The sequence below is a fragment of the Erinaceus europaeus genome, chromosome 2 (genome assembly GCF_950295315.1).
Source record: "Erinaceus europaeus chromosome 2, mEriEur2.1, whole genome shotgun sequence".
NCBI classification, from domain to species: domain Eukaryota; kingdom Metazoa; phylum Chordata; class Mammalia; order Eulipotyphla; family Erinaceidae; genus Erinaceus; species Erinaceus europaeus.
Window position 1 is genome coordinate 151,293,582 of NC_080163.1, and position 19,779 is coordinate 151,313,360.

The 19,779-nt window shown below is 42.9% G+C and overlaps 1 protein-coding gene across 1 annotated transcript in view; it reads left to right on the top strand.

Annotated features, from left to right (window-relative positions):
• Positions 1-19,779, top strand: part of CFAP20 (cilia and flagella associated protein 20) — a 30,422-nt gene that overhangs the window by 2,472 nt on the left and 8,171 nt on the right. The window lies entirely within an intron of this gene.

The following is a 19,779-nucleotide window of genomic DNA, read 5'->3' on the forward strand; positions in this document are numbered from 1 at the left end:
GAAGGGGAGAGAAAGATAGACACCAGCAGACCTGCTTCACCACCTGTGAAGCAACTCCCCTGCAGGTGGGGAGCCAGGGGCTCAAACCGGGATCCTTACGCCGGTCCCTGCGCTTTGCAAGCGCCACATGCGCTTAACCCACTTGCGCCACCGCCCGACCCCCTTTGTGTGTTTTTTTTTTAATGACTAAATAGAAACAAACCCTGTTTATTCCTCCTGCAGGGAGAGATGTCAGATTGTTCTTGAGAATGGAACCCAGGAGCAGCACTATTTCTCTAGTCTGGTACAGAGTCATCACAAGCATGCCTTATTTTTAAACGCACATACAACTTTTTCTGTTTGAAACTAAAAGACTGCTACTTAACTACTGGTCAATTTTCTGAAAATACACAAATTTATTCACAACTAGCACTGAGAAGGGAAGGAGAGCATACATCTGGGGAAATCTTGGTGAGCACATGTGGGTAGGTGCAGGGTATTTGCCATTTATTGCAAAAAGGCATTTTAATTTTTAATCTTTAGTTTGATTTAAACATGGCTTTTAACGTGATGCCAATGCCAGCACTAGCTGTGCAAAACGGGCTCTGGAGATATGCGCAGAGCAGCACACACCTGTAGCCCTTTGTCGCTTCTGGCAGCTCTGGACAGCCAGTACTGCTCCTTTCTTCCCTTCTGTTTGAGTGCAGACCACTGCATGACCACTGCATGATCTTGACAGCCTTCTAGTCACAGGCCTGCCTCTCAGTGTCCTCTGGAGTGATATTCTTGGCAGCTTCCTCAACCATTAAAGGGATCATCTCTGAGATGGTCCCCACATGCAAGAAAAGAGCCTGTGAACATTTTCAAGTGAGGATGAAGACACCACTGTCAGAACCAACTAGGCATACATTTTGGGGTGGGGGGTAAACAGCATAATGGTTATGCAAAGAGACTCTCATGCCTAAAGCTCCAAAGTCTCAGGTTTAGTCCCCCATACCACCATAAACCAGAGCTGATTAGTGCTCTGGTAAGAAGAAAAAAAAAATGTATTTGTGGCTAACTAGGCAGCTATAATCTGCTAATCTGCTATAATCCTCTTGCCCTACAGTATCAAAAAGTACATGGCTCTCCACCAACCATGACTGATTGTGTAGTTGCCAAAACCATCTCCTCTTTATTTATTTATTTTTAACCAGAGCACTGCTCAGCTTGTGGTGGTGGTGTGGAGGAAAAAAATCTCTTTATACCCATTTTTTAAAATATTTATTTATTATTGGATAGAGACAGAAATTGAGAGGAAAGGAGAAGATAAAGAGGGAGAAAAACACCTGCAGCCCTGCTTCACCACTCGTGAAGCTTTCCCCCCTGCAGGTGGGGACCAGGGATTTGAACCTGGGTCCTTGTGCACTGTAATGTGAGCACTTAACCAGGTGCACTACCACCTGGCCCCTGGCTTTTTGTTTATTTGTTTTTCTTCCCAGAAACTCCTCTGCCTTTCATTCTCTACAGAATAGAATTAGAGAACTTTTACTTTATAAAAATAGAAAAAGAACGGGGCCAGGTGGTGGCGCACCTGGTTAAGCGCAAACATTACAGTGCACAAGGTCCCAGGTTCAAGCCCCTGGTCCTCACCTATAGGGGGAAAGCTTCACAAGTGGTGAAGTAGGGCTGCAGGTGTCTCTTCCTCTCCCTATCTCCCCCACTCCTCTCAATTTCTCTTTTATTTATTCTATCCAATAATAAATAAATAAAAATATATTTTAAAAAATAGAAAAAGAACAGGGGGCTGGATAGTAACTCACCTGGTTGAACACACATGCTGTAGTGTGCAAGGACTCAAGTCTTTTTAAAATTTTTGTATTTATTGGATAAATAGTCAGAAATCAAGAGGGAAGGGGGTGGCAGAGGGAAAGAGTGACACCTACAGTACTACTTCAAAACTCCCTCTGCAGGTAGGGGCTGGGGGCTTGAACCTAGGTCCTTGGGCATTATAACGTGCTCAAGCTCACTTAGATCCCCCCAATTTTTTTTTTCATTTTTATTCGACAGGACAGAAATTGTGTAGGAGAGGAGAGAGAGAGATAAAGATAGACACCTGCAGACCTGCTTCACTGCTTGTGAAGCATTCCCTCTGCTTGTGGGAAGTAGGGACTTGAACCTAGGTCCTTGCTCATAGTACTGTGTGTGCTTAACTGGGTGCTCCACCACCCACTCCCCAAAAGTCTTTTTTTTTTTTCATACTGATTCTATCTGCAAATTAGAAGCAATCCCAAAACTATTACATAGGAAAAGCAATGTCTTAACCCCCCCCACACACACGCACACATTATTGAGGTTTTCAGTTCCATGGTTTTGTTCACATTGGAATAAAACATTGTACACTGAAGCTGCATCTCTAATGAGGAAAACCTAGAGTTGGTGAGTGTACTTGGGAACTTTGTAAAGACATTGGCTTCCCAGCTGTGGCTTGACTTAATTATGGGCTGTCAGAAAGCTTGGAGAGAGTGGCTTGGTGTGTCAGTGGAACTTGAGAACTGGATTGAAAGAAAAGTGTCTGTGTAAGGCAACTGAGAGAGAGAGAGAGAGAGAGAATGGGGCTTGACCTGAAAGAAGAGGTTCTCAGAGTAAGACAGAGAACTTAACCAACACTGAAAGAAGGCCCGTGGCAAAGATGTTTTAGCTTTTCTCAATCTATTTTAACCCTTCTGGTTGTGATCTTCTGTAGTGTATCTAATTTTTCAGCTGCAAGTTTTTGTTTTGTTTTGACTAGCCAACATGTTTACATGGGAATATGAAAGCAAAGTAACCATATGGTGCACTGTGTCACTTAACAACACCACTAGAGGTCGGATGGTACCCTGATGACATAAACACGTGTGAAAGCATTGCTAAATCAACCTGCCCGGTCATTTGGAGTAAACTAAACACATTTTGCAAAGATATTTATTTTCCCTTTTGTTGCACTTTTTTTTTTAATTGTTGTTGTAGTTATTATTGATGTTGTCAGTTGTTAGATAGGGCAGAGAGAAATGGAGAGAGGAGGGGAAGACAGAGAGGGGGAGAGAAAGATAGACATTTGCAGACCTGCTTCTCTTCTTGCAAAGCGACTCCCTTACAGGTGAAGAGCCGGGGTCTCGAACAGGGATCTTTACGCTGGTCCTTGCACTTCGCACCACGTACACTTAACCTACTGCACTACCGCCAGACTCCCAACAAAGATCTTTAGAAGAACACTCATTTTAAGTAAAATTCTTAAATTTTTATTTATTTATTTATTTTTAATAATTTATTTCTTTATTGGGGAATTAATGTTTTACATTCAACAGTAAATACAATAGTTTGTACATGCATAACATTCCCCAGATTCCCATTTAACAATACAACCCCCACTATGTCATTTATCATCCTTCATGGACCTGTATTCTCCCCACCCACCCAGAGTCTTTTACTTTGGTGTAATACTCCAATTCCATTTCAGGTTCGACTTGTGTTTTCTTTTCTTTTCTTTTTTTTAATTTTATTTATTTTTTTATATTTATTCCCTTTTCTTGCCCTTGTTTTATTGTTGTGGTTATTACTGTTGTTACTGATGTCGTTGTTGTTAGATAGGACAGAGAGAAATGGAAAGAGGAGGGGAAGACAGAGAGGGGGAGAGAAAGACAGACACCTGCAAACCTGCTTCACCGCCTGTGAAGCGACTCCCCTGCAGGTGGGGAGCCGGGGGCTGAACCAGGATCCTTACGCTGGTCCTTGCGCTTCGCACCACGTGTGCTTAACCCGCTGCGCTACCGCCCGACTCCCGTGTTTTCTTTTCTAATCTTGTTTTTCAACTTCGGCCTGAGAGTGAGATCATCCCATATTCATCCTTCAGTTTCTGACTTAATTCACTCAACATGATTTTTTCAAGGTCCATCCAAGATCAGCTGAAAACGGTGAAGTCACCATTTTTTACAGCTGAGTAGTATTCCTTTGTGTATATATACCACAACTTGCTCAGCCACTCATCTGTTGTTGGACACCTGGGTTGCTTCCAGGTTTTGGCTATTACAAATTGTGCTGCCAAGAACATATGTGTACACAGATCTTTTTGGATGGATGTGTTGGGTTCCTTAGGATATATCCCCAGGAGGGGAATTGCAGGGTCATAGGGTAGGTCCATTTCTAGCCTTCTGAGAGTTCTCCAGACTGTTCTCCACAGAGGTTGGACCAATTGACATTCCCACCAGCAGTGCAGGAGGGTTCCTTTGACCCCACACCCTTTCCAGCATTTGCTGCTGTTACCTTTTCTGATGTATGACATTCTCACAGGAGTGAAGTGATATCTCATTGTTGTCTTTATTTGCATTTCTCAAACAATCAGAGACTTGGAGCATTTTTTCATGTGTTTCTCGGCCTTTTGGATCTCTTCTGTGGTGAATATTCTGTCCATGGACTCTCCCCATTTTTGGATGGGGTTATTTGTTGTCTTGTTGTTGAGTCTGGCAAGCTCTTTATATATGTTGGTTATTAAACTCTTATCTGATGTATGGCATGTAAAGATCTTCTCCCATTCTGTGAGGGGTCTCTTGGTTTGGGTAGTGGTTTCTTTTGCTGTGAAGAAGCTTTTTAATTTGATATAGTCCCATAGTTTTATACTTACCTTAGTCTTCCTTGTAATTGGATTCATTTCATTGAAAATGTCTTTAAAATTTATGCAGAAAAAAGTTCTGCCAATATTTTTCTCTAAGTATCTGATAGTTTCTGGTCTAACATCCAAGTCCTTGATCCACTTGGAATTTACTTTTGTATTTGGTGAAATACAGTGATTCAGTTTCATTCTTCTGCATGTTTCAACCCATCCATTTGTTGAAGAGACTCTGCTTTCCCCATGTAATAGTCTGGGCCCCTTTGTCAAAGATTAGATGTCCATAGGTGTGGGGCCTCATTTCTGGACTCTCAATTCTATTCCACTGGTCAGTGTGTCTGTTCATGTTCCAGTACCAAGCAGTTTTGATGACAATGGCCCTATAATACAGTTTGAGATCTGGGAGTGTGATGCCTCCGGTTCTGTTTTTTTTTTCTCAAGATTGTTTTGGCAATTCTAGGTCTTTTCTGGTTCCCAATAAACATTTGTAGCATTTGTTCTATTCTCCTAAAAAATGTGCTTGGGATCTTGATGGGGATAGCATTAAATTTGTAGATGGCTCTGGGTAATATATTCATTTTGATGATGTTAATTCTTCCAACCCATGAACATGGAATATCTTTCCACTTCTTTGTGTCTTTTTCAATTTCTTTGAGTAGTGACTCATAATTTTCAGTATACAGGTCTTTCACTTCTTTGGTTAGGTTTACTCCTAGATATTTTATTGTTTTTGTTGCTATAGAAAAAGGAACTGATTTCTGGATTTCAATTTCTTCTAACTTAGTGTTTGCATAGAGGAATGCCACTGACTTTTGAATGTTAATTTTATAGCCTGACACCTTACTGTATTGCCTGATGATTTCCAAAAGCTTCTTGCTGGATTCCTTAGGTTTTTCCATGTATACTATCATGTCATCTGCAAATAAGGAGAGTTTGACTTCTTCTCTTCCAATCTGTATGACTTTAATTCCTTGCTCCTGCCTGATAGCTATGGCAAGAACTTCCAACACTATGTTGAATAGTAATGGTGATAGTGGGCAGCCCTGTCTAGTACCTGATCTGAGTGGAAATGCTTCCAGTTTTTCACCATTGAGTATGATGTTGGCTGTAGGTTTGCTATATATAGACTCCACTATCTTCAGGAATTTTCCATCTATTCTCATTTTTTGTAGTGTTTTGATCATAAAGGGATGTTGTGTTTTGTCAAAGGCTTTCTCTGCATCTATTGATATGACCATGTGGTTTTCGGTCTTGCTTTTGTTGATGTGGTGGATCACATTGATTGATTTACGTATATTAAAGCAACCTTGCATGCCTGGGATAAACCCTACTTGGTCATGATGAACAATCTTTTTGATATACTGCTGTATCCGGTTGGCTAGAATTTGTTCAATATTTTCGCATCTATGTTCATCAGAGATATTGGTCTGTAGTTTTCTTTTTTGGTTGTGTCCCTGTCTGCTTTTGGTATCAGGGTGATGTTGGCTTCATAGAAGCTGGCGGGGAGTATTCCAGTGTCTTCAATCTTCTGGAAGACTTTTAAAAGTTAGAGGTATTAGTTCTTCTTTGAAGGTTTTGTAGAACTCATTTGTAAAACCATCTGGTCCAGGACTTTTATTTTTGGGAAGATTTTTGATAACTGTTTCAATTTCATTAGCTGTGATGGGCCTGTTCATGTTATCCACTTCCTCTTTACTTAGTTTTGGAAGTTGGTAGGTATCTAGGAAATCGTCCATTTCTTCCAGGTTCTCTAGCTTGGTGGCATATAGTTGTTCATAGAAGCCTCGCATGATATGTTGAATTTCTGTGGTGTCTGTTGTGATATCTCCTCTTTCATTTACTATCCGATTTATTTGGGTCTTCTCCCTTTTTTGTTTTGTGAGTCTGGCTAAAGGTTTGTCGATTTTGTTTACTCTTTCGAAGAACCAACATTTACTTTCATTGATCTTTTGTATGGTTTTCCTATTCTCAATGTTATTTATTTCTGCCCTAACTTTAGTGATTTCTGTCCTTCTGGTTGCTTTAGGATTCCTTTGTTGTTCTTCTTCTAGGTCTTTAAGATGTGCAATCAGGCTGTTTATTTGTGCCTTTTCTTGTTTCCTCATGTGTGCTTGTATAGCTTTGAACTTCCCTCTTAGGACTGCTTTAGCTGTGTCCCAAATATTTTGATAGCTTGTGTCTTCATTTTCATTGAACTCTCGAAACATTTTGATTTCTTCCTTGATTTCCTCTTTGACCCAGAAGTTGTTAAGAAGTGTACTGTTGAGCTTCCACATTTTGGGACTGTTACTAATCTTTTGTTGATTGTTAAGTGTTAGTTTAATTCCACTGTGGTCTGAGAAGATGCTTGGGATGATTTCAGTGCTCTTGAATTGGCTGATGCTGTCTTTGTGGCCTAACATATGGTCTATCCTTGAGAATGATCCATGTGGATTTGAGTAAAATGTGTATTCCAGTTTCTTGGGATGAATGACTCTGAAAATGTCCAATAGTTCTAGTTTATCTATCTCTTCATTTAGCTCCCTTATGTCTTTACTGATTTTCTTCCTGGATAATCTGTCAAGTTGAGATAGTGGGGTGTTGAAGTCCCCTACTATGATTGTGTTACTGTTAATATATTGCTGTAGCTCTTTCAGTAGAAGTTTGATGTATTTAGATGGCTTCTTATTGGGTGCATAGATATTAATAATTGTTAAGTCCTCTTGATTGACTGATCCTCTGAGCATTAAGTAGTGTCCATTCCTATCTTTTTTAATCTTATCTATTTTAAAGTCTATCATGTCAGATATGAGAATAGCTGTTCCTGCCCTTTTTTGTGGGCCATTGGCTTGTATGATAGTTTTCCATCCTTTCACTTTAAGTCTGTGTTTGTCTTGTTGAGTTAGGTGGGTTTCCTGTAGACAGCATATTGTTGGGTTGTGTTTTCTGATCCATCTTCCTACTCTGTGTCTTTTAATAGGTGAATTCAGGCCATTGACATTTATTGATATCAAAGATTGAAGATATTTTAACGCCATTCTTGTAGAGTTTTAGAGTGTTTTGATATATGTCCTATTTGTGGTGGTCTGGTTGTTTATAGGAGACCTTTCAGAACTTCTTTCAGGGCAGGCTTGGTGATGGTTGCTTCCTTCAACTGTTGCTTGTCTGAGAAGGTTTTGATGCTTCCATCTAGTCTGAATGACAGTCTAGCAGGATATAGTATTCTTGACTGAAAGCCTTTCTCATTGAGAACTCGATAGATATCTTGCCATTCTCTTCTGGCCTGTAGTGTTTGTATGGAGAAGTCTGCTGCTAATCTTATGGGTTTTCCTTTGTAGGTGACTCTTTGTTTTTTTCTTGCAGCCTTGAGGATCCTTTCTTTATCCTTATTCCTTTCCAATCTAAGTATGACATGTCTTGGTGTCTTTAGGTCTGAGTTAATTCTGTTTGGGACCCTCTGGGCTTCTTGAATCTTTATGTCTTTGGTGTTGTCTAGACTAGAGAAATTTTCAGCTATTATGGCCTGGAGAATGCTTTCTTCCTCTCCTTCTCTTTCTTCCTCTGGTAAGCCAATAATGCGTATATTGTTTCTTTTGAAGTCATCCCATAGGACTCTGTTGCTGTTTTCAGCATCTCTTAATCTCTTTTTGAGATCTCTTACTTCTTTTTTAGTTGTCTCTAATTCATCCTCAATCTTGCTAATTCTGTCTTCAGCCTCATAGATTCTATTCTCTCTGCCCTCTACTGCTTTCTGGAGTTCATCTATTTTGTTGCCCTGCTCTGTTACTGTTTTAGCTTGTTCAGCTAGTTGCCTTCTTAGCTCAGCGATTTCAGCTTTCAGCTCTCTAATAACCATGAGATAATTAGAATTTTTTTCCATATTCTCATTTGTTGTTCCTGCATTTCTGATTACAATTTTTTCAAATTCTTTACTCACTCCTGTTATTATTTCCTTAGCTAATGTTTGGATGTTGAACTCGTTGTTTTGTGCTTCACCCTCTGGAGGACTTTTAGCTGGACTCTTGTCCTGGTTCGAGTCTCCAATATTTTTTCTTGTTGTTTTAACCATTTTATATATTATGTTATGAGTTCCCTTTATCAGTACTTTTCAAATGATTGATCACTATTGCCTGGATTGACTTGGGTCTAAGTAAGTTAATTAAAGGGTTTACCGTGGTGGAAGTTAACAGTTTTTTCAATCCCTGAGTTGGAACTCAGTGGTGTAAAAGCCTCTTTTTTTTTCTTCCCTGTAGGCTATGGGAACCTGAGGGCTTTTAAACTGTCAATAGGCTTCTTAGCTTAATCACTGACTCCTGACCAAGAGATAAAGCAGGGTGTGGCAGAGATAATCCAGTGGTTATGCAAAGAGACTTTCACAGCCCCTCAGCTATGCCACCGAGGTATAGGTCTTCTCCTGAGTTTCCCGGTTAGATCTCTGTCCCCTGGTGTCCCTCCCTGCCACAGCTCCAGATTCTGAGGGTAGTAGCAATGGAGACTCAGAGTTGCACTTGGTGAGTCTCTGGGGAGTCCTTTTCTCCCTTCAGCTGTCCCCTTGTTGTGGAGCAGACTGGAGGTGTTGTCTCCACTGATAAACTGTTGAACTGTTAGCAGTCACTTAATCTCTCCTTAGGCCCCTCTCTCCTCTCTGTCACCAGCCACGCGTGTTTGTACTCACGGGTGATTTACTGGGTTCCTGTGGTCATTCTAGTCCTGTCTTGTTTCGGTCCAGGTGGTCTCCTTTGGTATTCCTAGTTGATCCGGGAGAGGAGAGGAGAGAAAGTGATCTGCTGCTCGTAGCTCCGCCTCCGGAAGTCGAATCATCAAAATTCTTAAATATTAAAATCATACATTTTTAATCTTCTTGGACTAGATTGAAAAGGATTTTTGGTAATTTATACTTATTTATTGCCATCAGGATTATCACTGGGGCTTGATCCCTGGACAACTCCACTCTCCTCAGTGACATTTTATTTTTCCTTTGATGGTGGATGAAAGAAGGAGAGACACTAGTGAAGCCTTCCTCCCCCCCCCCCCCCCATTATAAAGTTCTCAGCAAGTGTTGAGAATCCAGTTCTGTGAGGGAAGCACTGGGAATTACTATATTTATCAGAGATTTCCTGAGCAATAACTAAGTGACAGGCATTGCATTGGCCTGGGGAAAGTGATGACTGTATAGAAAAAAAGTCTCCTCTAAAGACATTTTTTTCTGCTTCTAGAGAGTAAGCAGAGTCTGGCAGAGGGAAAGATTGTCTACATTAATCTAGACATCACCCTGGCATTCACTAGTAGCTGCAATTTGGCCATGGTACTTATCTTTGCTTATTATTTTGATTTCACAGAACTTTACTGTTCTCCTTCCTGAGTTTATAGAGAGGGGATTTCTGTAATTTGTTTTCTGTGCATAGTACATCTTGAATAAATTAGGTTTGACTTCCATTTAGACTCTGTGTCTCCTTATGAGTGTCTCTTTATGAATAGTAGTGAAAGCCATCTTCTCAATAATAGCGAATTTGTTATGCAGACACAAGTCTCTGTGTTCTTAGTCTCCCTTGGAAAGAAGCCCAGAATTTGAAGCAGAAGGGCATTAGATGTGGCCGTCAGTGTGTAAGAAGCACTGCAACTCATGTTTGTGTTTTGAGAACCAATAAATATGGAGTAGAAAATCCCACTTGTTGCCGGTACACCTGGCTAAGCGCACATAGTACAAAGCACAAGGACCTGCGCAAAGATGCAGGTTCGAGCCCCTGCTCCCTACAGGTGGGGGGGGTGAGGGGAGGGGTCGGTGGGTGGCACTTGACAAGTGGCAAAGTCCATCTGCAGGTGGTTTTCTCTCTCCCTCTCTCCCTATCCCTCCTTTCTCAATCTTTCTCGGTCCTCTCCAATAAAATGGTAAACATGGCTGCCAACAGCAGTGGATCTGTAGTGCAGCCACCAAGCTCCAACGGTAACCCTGAAGGCAAAAGAGAAAGAAAATCCCGTTCTGTTGTGGATGTAGCTTATAGCTTGCTCACATCTGTGACCCTGAAGTTCATGAGCAATCATTGAAGTTCACAGCCCCTCCCCCATTTGATCCTTCAGATCTCAAATATTATTTCACTGGCAGCTTAAGTCAAGTCTCCCGTGGCAGTCTGTAAAGCTGTATGGTTGTTTACTTATTTTGTATTGCTGGCCAGACTGCAGACTCCTTAAGGGGAATAACAGTATCTTACCTTGACTCCCCTAGTAATCAGATACCCTAGGTTTGCGTCCAAGCTCCGTCCTGTGGCCTGTGCTGTGTAAATGTTGAGCAAGTGCCAAACTACTCAGTTTTCTCATGTTGTAGTAACACGGACTCCTCCTGGCTGTGGAGGACACATGAAGATGCATATAAAATGCTTAGCAACCATGTCATGGCATCTAGTACTGATGAAGTTGGGCAAGTGAAACAGTGCTTGCGGGTGTGCCTCTCTTTCTCCCCTTTCTTTCTAGTCCCAATTCTTCTTCTTTTTTTTTTTTTTATGATTTTATTTATGAGAAAGATAGGAGGAGAAAGAAAGAACCAGACATCACTGTGTGGTACAAGGGCTGCTGGGGATTGAACTCAGGACCTCATGCTTGAGAGTTCAATGCTTTATCCACTGGCGCCAACTCCGGGACCACATCTACTCCCTATCCTTAATTTCTCTCTGGCTATCAGAAACAAAAGAGTGATGCTCAGGTTCTGTCATTAATAAATAAATCTTTTAAAAGACTCTTTATTTTTTTTTAAATGTAAATAGTACTTCTGGTTTGTACCAAAAATGTACCAGAAAGTTCTACTCTTTTTTTTTAATATTATTGATTTAATTATGATTGATAACACTGTAGGTCAATTCCACACAATTCCCAGCACCAGAGTTCCGTACCCCATCCCCTCCATTGGAAGCTTCCCTGTTCTTTATCCTTTTTTTATCCCTCTGGGAGTATGGACCCAGGGTCATTATGGGGTGCAGAAGGTGGAAGGTCTGGCTTCTGTAATTGCTTCTCCACTGGACATGAGCATTGGCAGGTTGATCCTTACTCCCAGCCTGTCTCTCTCTTTCCCTAGTGGGGCAGGGATCCGGGGAGGTGGGGTTCCAGGACACATTGGTGAGGTCCGCTGCCCTGGGAAGTCAGGTTGGCATCATGGTAGCATCTGCAATTTGGTGGCTGAAAAAGCATTAAGACACAAAGCAGAACAAATTGTTTATCAGGAACCTAAAGGTAAGAATAAAGTGGGTGAGATTTGGGGTCTCCATTTTGGGAAAAGCTAGTAGGTCTATTTATGTATATTCTAAGGGGACTTTACTAAAATTTTTTTACTGCTCAGCTCTGGCTTATGGTGTTGCGGGGGATTGAACCTGGGACTTGACGGGAAGGGAAGCATGAAGGAAAACAAGCCACGCCCCAAAAGTTCCAGGCCTAGGAGAAATACGAGTTTTATAGAGATTGGGGAAGGTTCCTGATGACTTAGAGTTTAAGAAGGCAACAAATAGTTATTGGTTTGGGGGGGCTTTTTATATATATAGTTATGTTATAACCAAGTTATTTGGGAATTTGGTTGACTTTGAAAATCCCATGGTTAAGATTTACTATATCTTACAAGACCTCACCATGATTTATATCATTTAATACTACTTATATATAGCTGTATCTTATATAGCGATATTACCAGTTGCTTCTGGTTTCCCTGGTCTATAGGTTCTTCTTCTTCTTCCTCCTCCTCCTCCTCCTCCTCCTCCTTCTCCTCCTCCCCCCTCCTCCCCCTCCTCCCCCTCCTCCTCCTCCTCCCCCTCCTCCTCCCCCCTTTGCCCTTCTTCCGTAGCCAGTCAACAGCGTCAGGTTGAGCCTGATGTAGTTTCGAGACCTCCTTTGAATCTGGAGAGGTGGCAGTCGTTGACTATGTGGGTCATAGTCTGTCTGGAGCCGCAGGGGCAGTTCGGGTCGTCTCTGGCTCCCCAGCGATGGAACATAGCGGCGCACCGGCCATGGCCTGTTCGATAGCGATTGAGGAGGGCCCAATCATAACGTGCTAGGTCAAAGCCGGGTTGACGCTTGCAGGGGTCTGTGATGAGGTGTTTGTTCTTTACCTCGGCTGACTGCCAACTGTGTTTCCAAGAGTCTGGAACAGAGAAGTTCAGTGTAGGCGTAGGGGACCAGATTGGATGACGAGACGTCCAGGGTTGGACAGGGTGACCTATATTGGCAGGTCCGGTCAAGTGTAGACGTGGGAAATGAACTTAGATGATGCCGCATCCCGACGAATATCTGGCGGGGCGATGTTGCTAAGAACTGGCAGCCATGGAACCGGGGTGGAACGGATGGTCTATAGGTGATTTAATATTTCAAAGAAAAAGGCATTATTAAAAATGTACTAACGATTTAAGCCCACTGTTAAAATTCAATCCTTAGATTGAAGGAATATACTCAGAACTGGGGGGGGGGGGGTCTATACATCAGGAAGTTCGAGACATTCAATCAATTTTCCCCTCTCATACTGATGAAATAGTGATTTATAAGACTCTAAGTTAATAGGAGTGTATATTAACACCATTCCCACCACCAAAGGTCTGTGTCCCTACCCCCACCCTCCTATAGTGAAGCTGAAAATCTACCCTCACCCTCCACCCAGAGCTTTTTACTTTAATGCAGTAGTCCAAATTCAGTCAGATTCTGCTTTGAGTTTTGCTTTCTGTTCTTCTTTGTCAACTTCTGTTTATGAGTGGATCATCCATACTCATCTTTGTCTTTCTGATTTATCTCATTTAACATAATCCTTCTAGCTCCATCCAAGATGGGTAGGTTCATTATTCTTTTTTTCTTTTACACTTTTAAAAAAATGTTTATTTTTTATTCCCTTTTGTTGCCCTTAGAGTTATTATTGTTGTTGTTTCTGATGTCGTTGTTGAACTGGACAGAGAGAAATGGAGAGAGGAGGGGAAGACAGAGAGGGGAAGAGAAAGACACCTGCAGACCTGCTTCACCACTTGTGAAGCCACTCCCCTGCAGGTGGGGAGCTGGGGCTCGAACCGGTATCTTTAGCGGGTCCTTGCGCTTTTGTGCCACGTGCGCTTAATCCACTGCGCTAACGCCCAACTCCCTCATTATTCTTTTTTTAAATTTTATTTATTTATTCCCTTTTGTTGCCCTTGTTTCTTTTAATTGTTGTAGTTACTATTGTTGTCGTCGTTGTTGGATAGGACAGAGAATTGGAGAGATGGGGAAGACAGAGAGGGGGAGAGAAGGACAGACACCTGCAGACCTGCTTCACCACCTGTGAAGCGACTCCCCTGCAGGCTCCTTACACCAGTTCTTGCACTTCGCGCCACCTGTACTTAACCTGCTGCGCTACTGCCCGACTCCCGGGTTCATTATTTGAAATAGCTGAGTAAGAAAGTTCTACTCTTCTTCATGCCTGTTTAGGGCATAATACTCAGTCTTTATAATTAATAACCTAAAATCGTACACTATGTATGTGTTAATTCATACTGTCTTCTCTTTCCTTTCACATTAATGATTTCTCAGAGGCTGTTGATCCTCTATTCTCAAACTAAATGGTTTTTGTGGTGGTTGTTGCTGGAACCCTTGTTCCTAATTTAAAGAATGAACAACATTTTTCTAGGAAAGAAAAGCTCCCTCGCCCTAATTTTTAATTAGCAAACATTGTGGGCACATAGGATAAAGACCTATCTTTCAGTAATAGAATTGAATGTATGCAGATATGAAAGATAGTAAAGTTGCTTTTTCAGACTTTTCTTGGACCAGTCTGATAGTTGGGACAAAGGCTTTGGTTGCACTTATCCTTAGGCACTGTTAGGAAGAAACTGTTTGGCATACATGTAAATGGCCTTATTTGATTGTGGGTCTGTTGGGCTATGTGCAGGGTTGTCTCTCTGCTGTCTAGATAACTAGTCCCTGTTATACTTTTTTTTAGAAAGTATTTATTTATTCCTTTTTGTTGCCCTTGTTGTTTTATTGTTGTTGTTGGGTAGGACAGAGAGAAATGGAGAGAGGGGGAGAGGAAGATAGACACCTGCAGACCTGCTTTACCGCCTGTGAAGCAACTCCCCTGCAGGTGGGAGCCCAGGGCTTGAACCAGGATCCTGACGCCGGTCCTTGAGCTTCATGCCACATGCGCTTAACCCGCTGTGCTACCGCCCAACTCCCTAGTCCCTGTTACACCTTACCAAAGGACGAGGAGCCTTTGACCCTTTGCTTTGGAGTCTGCCTGGCCCAGACCTTGAGTTGGAGCTATCCCGGGCTCTCCCCACAGAGGTCTCCCTCTGCCTGTTGTTTGACTTGGGAGCCCAGCTCCTTGCCCAGGGCAGTGACTTTCCTGCTGAAATGGACAGCCCTGGTGGCTTAATATCAATTGGGCTGTGTGTCATTATGACCAGGATGCCAGAAGGCTCGGCTGTCTGCCAGGATAAGTAGGTGGGGCCAGGAAAATGAAAGGTGGGGAGAAGAAATGAATGTAGCTTATATTTTTGTTAAAACACTTGGAAATACAGAGCAGCGGCCCCTTTCTCCCCATCCTGGTGGTTATTTCCCCCCATCTGCTTGACCCTCCTACCTGGGGCTTACCTTGAGATAAATCAGTTATTTTTTTTTATTATTTTAAAAGTTATTTTACTTATTCACCTTTTTTTAAAGACTTTTCCTTTTTTATATTTTTATTTATTTTATTTTTTAGAAAGATACAGGGAGAGACACACAGAGAGAGAAACACCAGAGCACTGCTCAGCTTTGGCATTGAACCTGAGACTTTGGAGCCTCAGGCATGAGAGTCTGTTTGCATAACCACTATGTTATCTCCCCTGCCCTCCACTTTTTAGAGACAGAGAAACAGAGAGAGAGAGAGAGAGAGAAGGGGGTGATAGAGCAGGAGACCGAGATACCAGCAACACTGCTTCCCCACTAGTGAAGCTTTCCCTCTGCGGGTGGGAACTGGGAGCTTGAACCCAAGTCCTTGCGTATTATATAACATGTTCACTCTACCAGGTGCATCACAGCCTGGCCCCAAATCAGCGTCCCAGCAATTAGTAAAGGGAAGCCTGGGAGAGTGGCTGTAAGAAGGATCTGAAGTAGGCAGGAGTAGATAGCATAATGGTTATGGAAACAGACTGTCAAGCCTGAGGCTTCAAAGTCCCAGGTTCAATCCCCTGCACCATCACAAGCCAGGGCTGAGCAGTGCTCTGGTAAAAAAAAGAAGAAAAAAGGATCTGAAGCTTTTCCTCTTGGTATCAACAGAGTCTTTGAGCCATTCTGAGCTGCCATTGCTAGTAGTGTGGGTTCTAAAGCTCCAGAAAGTATCTCTAGTTCATGACTCAGAGGAGTTCATAAAAGAAGAAGAATTACCACATCTTATGTGCTGTACAAATAGATGAAGGTTAATTAACAGTGTAACTAAATAGTCATGCTGCCAGTCTCCTTTGAACAGTTTAAAAGACAGAAAGAATTGATGTCAAAAACAATAGGCACGTTCTAATTTAGAGAGGGAAGTAAAATAAAGCCTGCTTCCACCATGAGCAATAAATGCTGACCAGTTCATTTTTCTTCATCTCAAAGCCAGGCCTACCTAGTGGCCTCTGAACTGGAAGGAGCTAAGGAAAGGAAGTTGATGTTTTCCAAGGCCATTTCTGTTTTATGTGTTTGTCAGAAGCTAGACTCAAGAGTGGGGGTAATTTCCTGGAAGGTCTTTACAATTTAAGGCAGTGGCAGCCAGATTGCCAATCTGGATGGAAACTTTCAACCAGAATAGGGGGTGGAGGGAAGGAGGGGACTGTAGCTTCAGAGCCTAGGGGTGAGGTGTTGGGAGTAATGTCCACCCATTGCCTAAATATCCCACCCCACTCTTCCCTTCCATTGAGTTTGCATTTGTAGCCTGTTTTTGTCTTTTTCTGAAAGACAAATCTCCCTTTAGCTTTCCTCACCACTGGCAAGGCTAAAACTGTAGAGAGACTGCTGGGCATTCCTTGAAAAAGTTGTCCTTTCCCCTCTCGCATCTCTTGTTATTTGGATACATAAATTAAATGGTCCATGAATTAATTTGAGGGTTTTTGCTTGTTTGTTTTCTTGTCTCCAGGATTATCACTGGGGCTCAGTGCCTGCACTACGAATCCACTGCTCCCGGTGGCCATCTTTTTTCCATTGTTGTTGTTGGATAGGACAGAGAGAAATCGAGGTGGGGGGGAGAAAGACACCTGCAGACCTGCTTTACCGCTTGCAAAGTGACCCCCCGTGCAAGTGGGGTACTGGGGCCTCGAACCGGGATCCTTGCGCGGGTCCTTGAGCTTGACACTATGTGCACTTAACCCGGTGTGCTTCCACCCAGCCCCGATAGAGGTTTTTAGTTAGTGTTGCTTTTGAAAGAAATTTCTTTAGGAAGTTTCTGCAAGTCTGTCTGAAAGCTCGCTTGCTTGTGGAGCAGAAGCATGGGGCTATCTGCACCGCTGCTCTGGCACCTTCTGCATGCAGAGAGGCATCACGGCTTCGCCTTCTGTGAAGACCTGGGTGTTCTGATTTGCTGGAGGGAAGTGGGCGACTTTAATCTTTGAGGGCCTCCCTGTGAGATCTGGGCTGACTTTCTGGAGTTTAGGGAAGCTTCTTTTTGATTCTGTCCTGGGGACTTTTGGAGATATAAGATTTGAGGCCCTGCTTTCAGTGCTTGTTAAGTTGCAGCCATTGCCTTTGTGCAGTCTGTTGTAGAGGACCGTAACTATTTCTTCTTTTAAGGTTTATATATATATTTATTTTCCCTTTTGTTGCACTTGTTTTTTATTGTTGTTGTAGGTATTATTGTTATTATTGATGTTGTCGTTGTTAGATAGGACAGAGAGAAATGGAGAGAGGAGGGGAAGACAGAGAGGAGGAGAGAAAGATAGACACCTGCAGACCTGCTTCACTGCCTGTGAAGTGACTCCCCTGCAGGTGGGGAGCTGGGGGCTCGAACTGGGATCCTTATGGCTGGTCCTTGCACTTTGCACCACGTGCGCTTAACCTGCTGTGCTACTGCCTGACTCCCTGTTTTAAAGTTTTTTAAAAAATTTTTGTTATTATTATTTTTTTTTTTACCAGAGCACTGCTCAGCTCTGGCTTATGGCAGTGTGGGGGATTGAACCTGGGACTTGAGAGCCTCAGGCATGAAAGTCTCTTTGCATAACCATTATGCTATACCCCCACCCCTATTATTATTTTTCTACCAGACCACTGATCAGCTCTGGTTTATGGTGGTGCATGGGGATTGAACCTGGGTCTTTGGAGCCTCAGGCATGACAGTCTGTTTGCATAGCCATTATGCCATCTACCTCCACCCTAATTTTTTAAAGTTTTTTTTTTAATGTTTATTTATTTTCCCTTTTGTTACCCTTGTTGTTTTATTGTTGTAGTTATTATTGTTGTTATCGATGTCGTCATTGTTGGATAGGACAGAGAAATGGAGAGAGATGGGGAAGACAGAGGGGGGAGAGAAAGATAGACACCTGCAGACCTGCTTCACCACCTGTGAAGTGACTCCCCTGCTGGTGGGGAGCCGGGGGGGCTCGAACCAGGATCCTTATGCTGGTCCTTGCACTTTGTGCCATGTGCGTTTAACCCACTGAGCTACTGCCCAACTCCCCACCTTAGATTTTTATCTTTATCTATTTATTGGCTAAACAGCCAGAAATCAAGAAGGACTGGGTAGTAGAGTGAGAAAGAGAGAGAGTAAGAGAGACAACTGCAAACTGCTTCACTATTCACGAAGTTTTCCTCTTGCAGCCTCCTCCTGGAGGCTTGAACCCGTGTCCTTGCACATTGTAACGTACACTTAATCAGGTGTGCCGCCAGCACCATAACTATTTCATCCTTTCAACTTAATCATCTGATAGTAGCATTTTGTTCCTTTTTTAAAAAAGTTTTTTTTAATGTTTATTTATTTTCCCTTTTGTTGCCCTTGTTGTTTAACATTGTTGTGGTTATTGATGTCTTTGTTGTTGGATAGGACAGAGAGAAATGGAGAGAGGAGGGGAAGGCAGAGAGGGGGAGAGAAAGATAGACACCTGCAGACCTGCTTCACCACTTGTGAAGCGACTTCCTTGCAGGTGGGGAGCTGGGGGCTGGAACCGGGATCCTTATGCCTGCCCTTGCGCTTTGCGCTCAACTTGCTGTGCTACCACCCGGCCCCTAATCCTTAATACTTGATCCGTACGTACCCTTTTTTTTATTACTGGGTTATTACTGGGCTCGGTGCCTGCAGGGTTATTACTGGGCTCGGTGCCTGCACCATGAATCCACAGCTCCTGGAGGCCATTTCCCCCCCCTTTTTGTTGCCCTTGTTGTAGCCTTGTTGTGGTTATTATTATTACCATTGTTGATGTTGTTCATTGTTGAATAGGACAGAGAGAAATGGAAAGAGGAGGGGAAGACAGAGGGGGAGAGAAAGACACCTGCAGACCTGCTTTACCACCTGTGAAGCAACTTCCCTGCAGGTGGGGAGCCAGGGCTCCAACTGGGATCTTTACGCTGGTCCTCACGCTTTGCGCCACGTGCGCTCAACCCACTGCGCCACCGCCTGACCCCCCACCCTTTTTTTTTAAATTTATTTATTCATGAGAAAGACAGGTGGAGAGAAAGAACCAGACATTACTCTGGTACATGTGCTGCCACCCACTGCGATTACAACCCGCTGCGCCACCACCCGACTCCCTTTAAAAAGTTTTTTTTTTTTTAAATTTTATTTATTTATTTATTTATTTATTCCCCTTTTGTTGCCCTTGTTGTTTTATTGTTGTAGTTATTATCGATGTCATTGTTGTTGGACAGGACAGAGAGAAATGGAGAGAGGAGGGGAAGACAGAGAAGAGGAGAGAAAGACAGACACCTGCAGACCTGCTTCACCGCCTGTGAAGCGACTCCCCTGCAGGTGGGGAGCCGGGGGCTCAAACCTGGATCCTTTTGCCAGTCCTTGAGTTTGGCGCCACCAGCGCTTAACCCTCTGCGCTACCACCCGACTCCCTTAAAAAGTTTTTTATCTTTATTTATTGGATATAGTCAGAAATCGAGAGGGAAGGGGAGGGATAAGAGAGGGTGCGAGACAGAGAGACACCTGCAGCACTGCTTCACCACTTGTGAAGCTTTCCCCCTGCAGGTGGAGACTGGGGGCTCAAACCTGGGTCCTTGCGCATTGTAATGTGCGCTCAACCAGGTGCACCACCACCCGG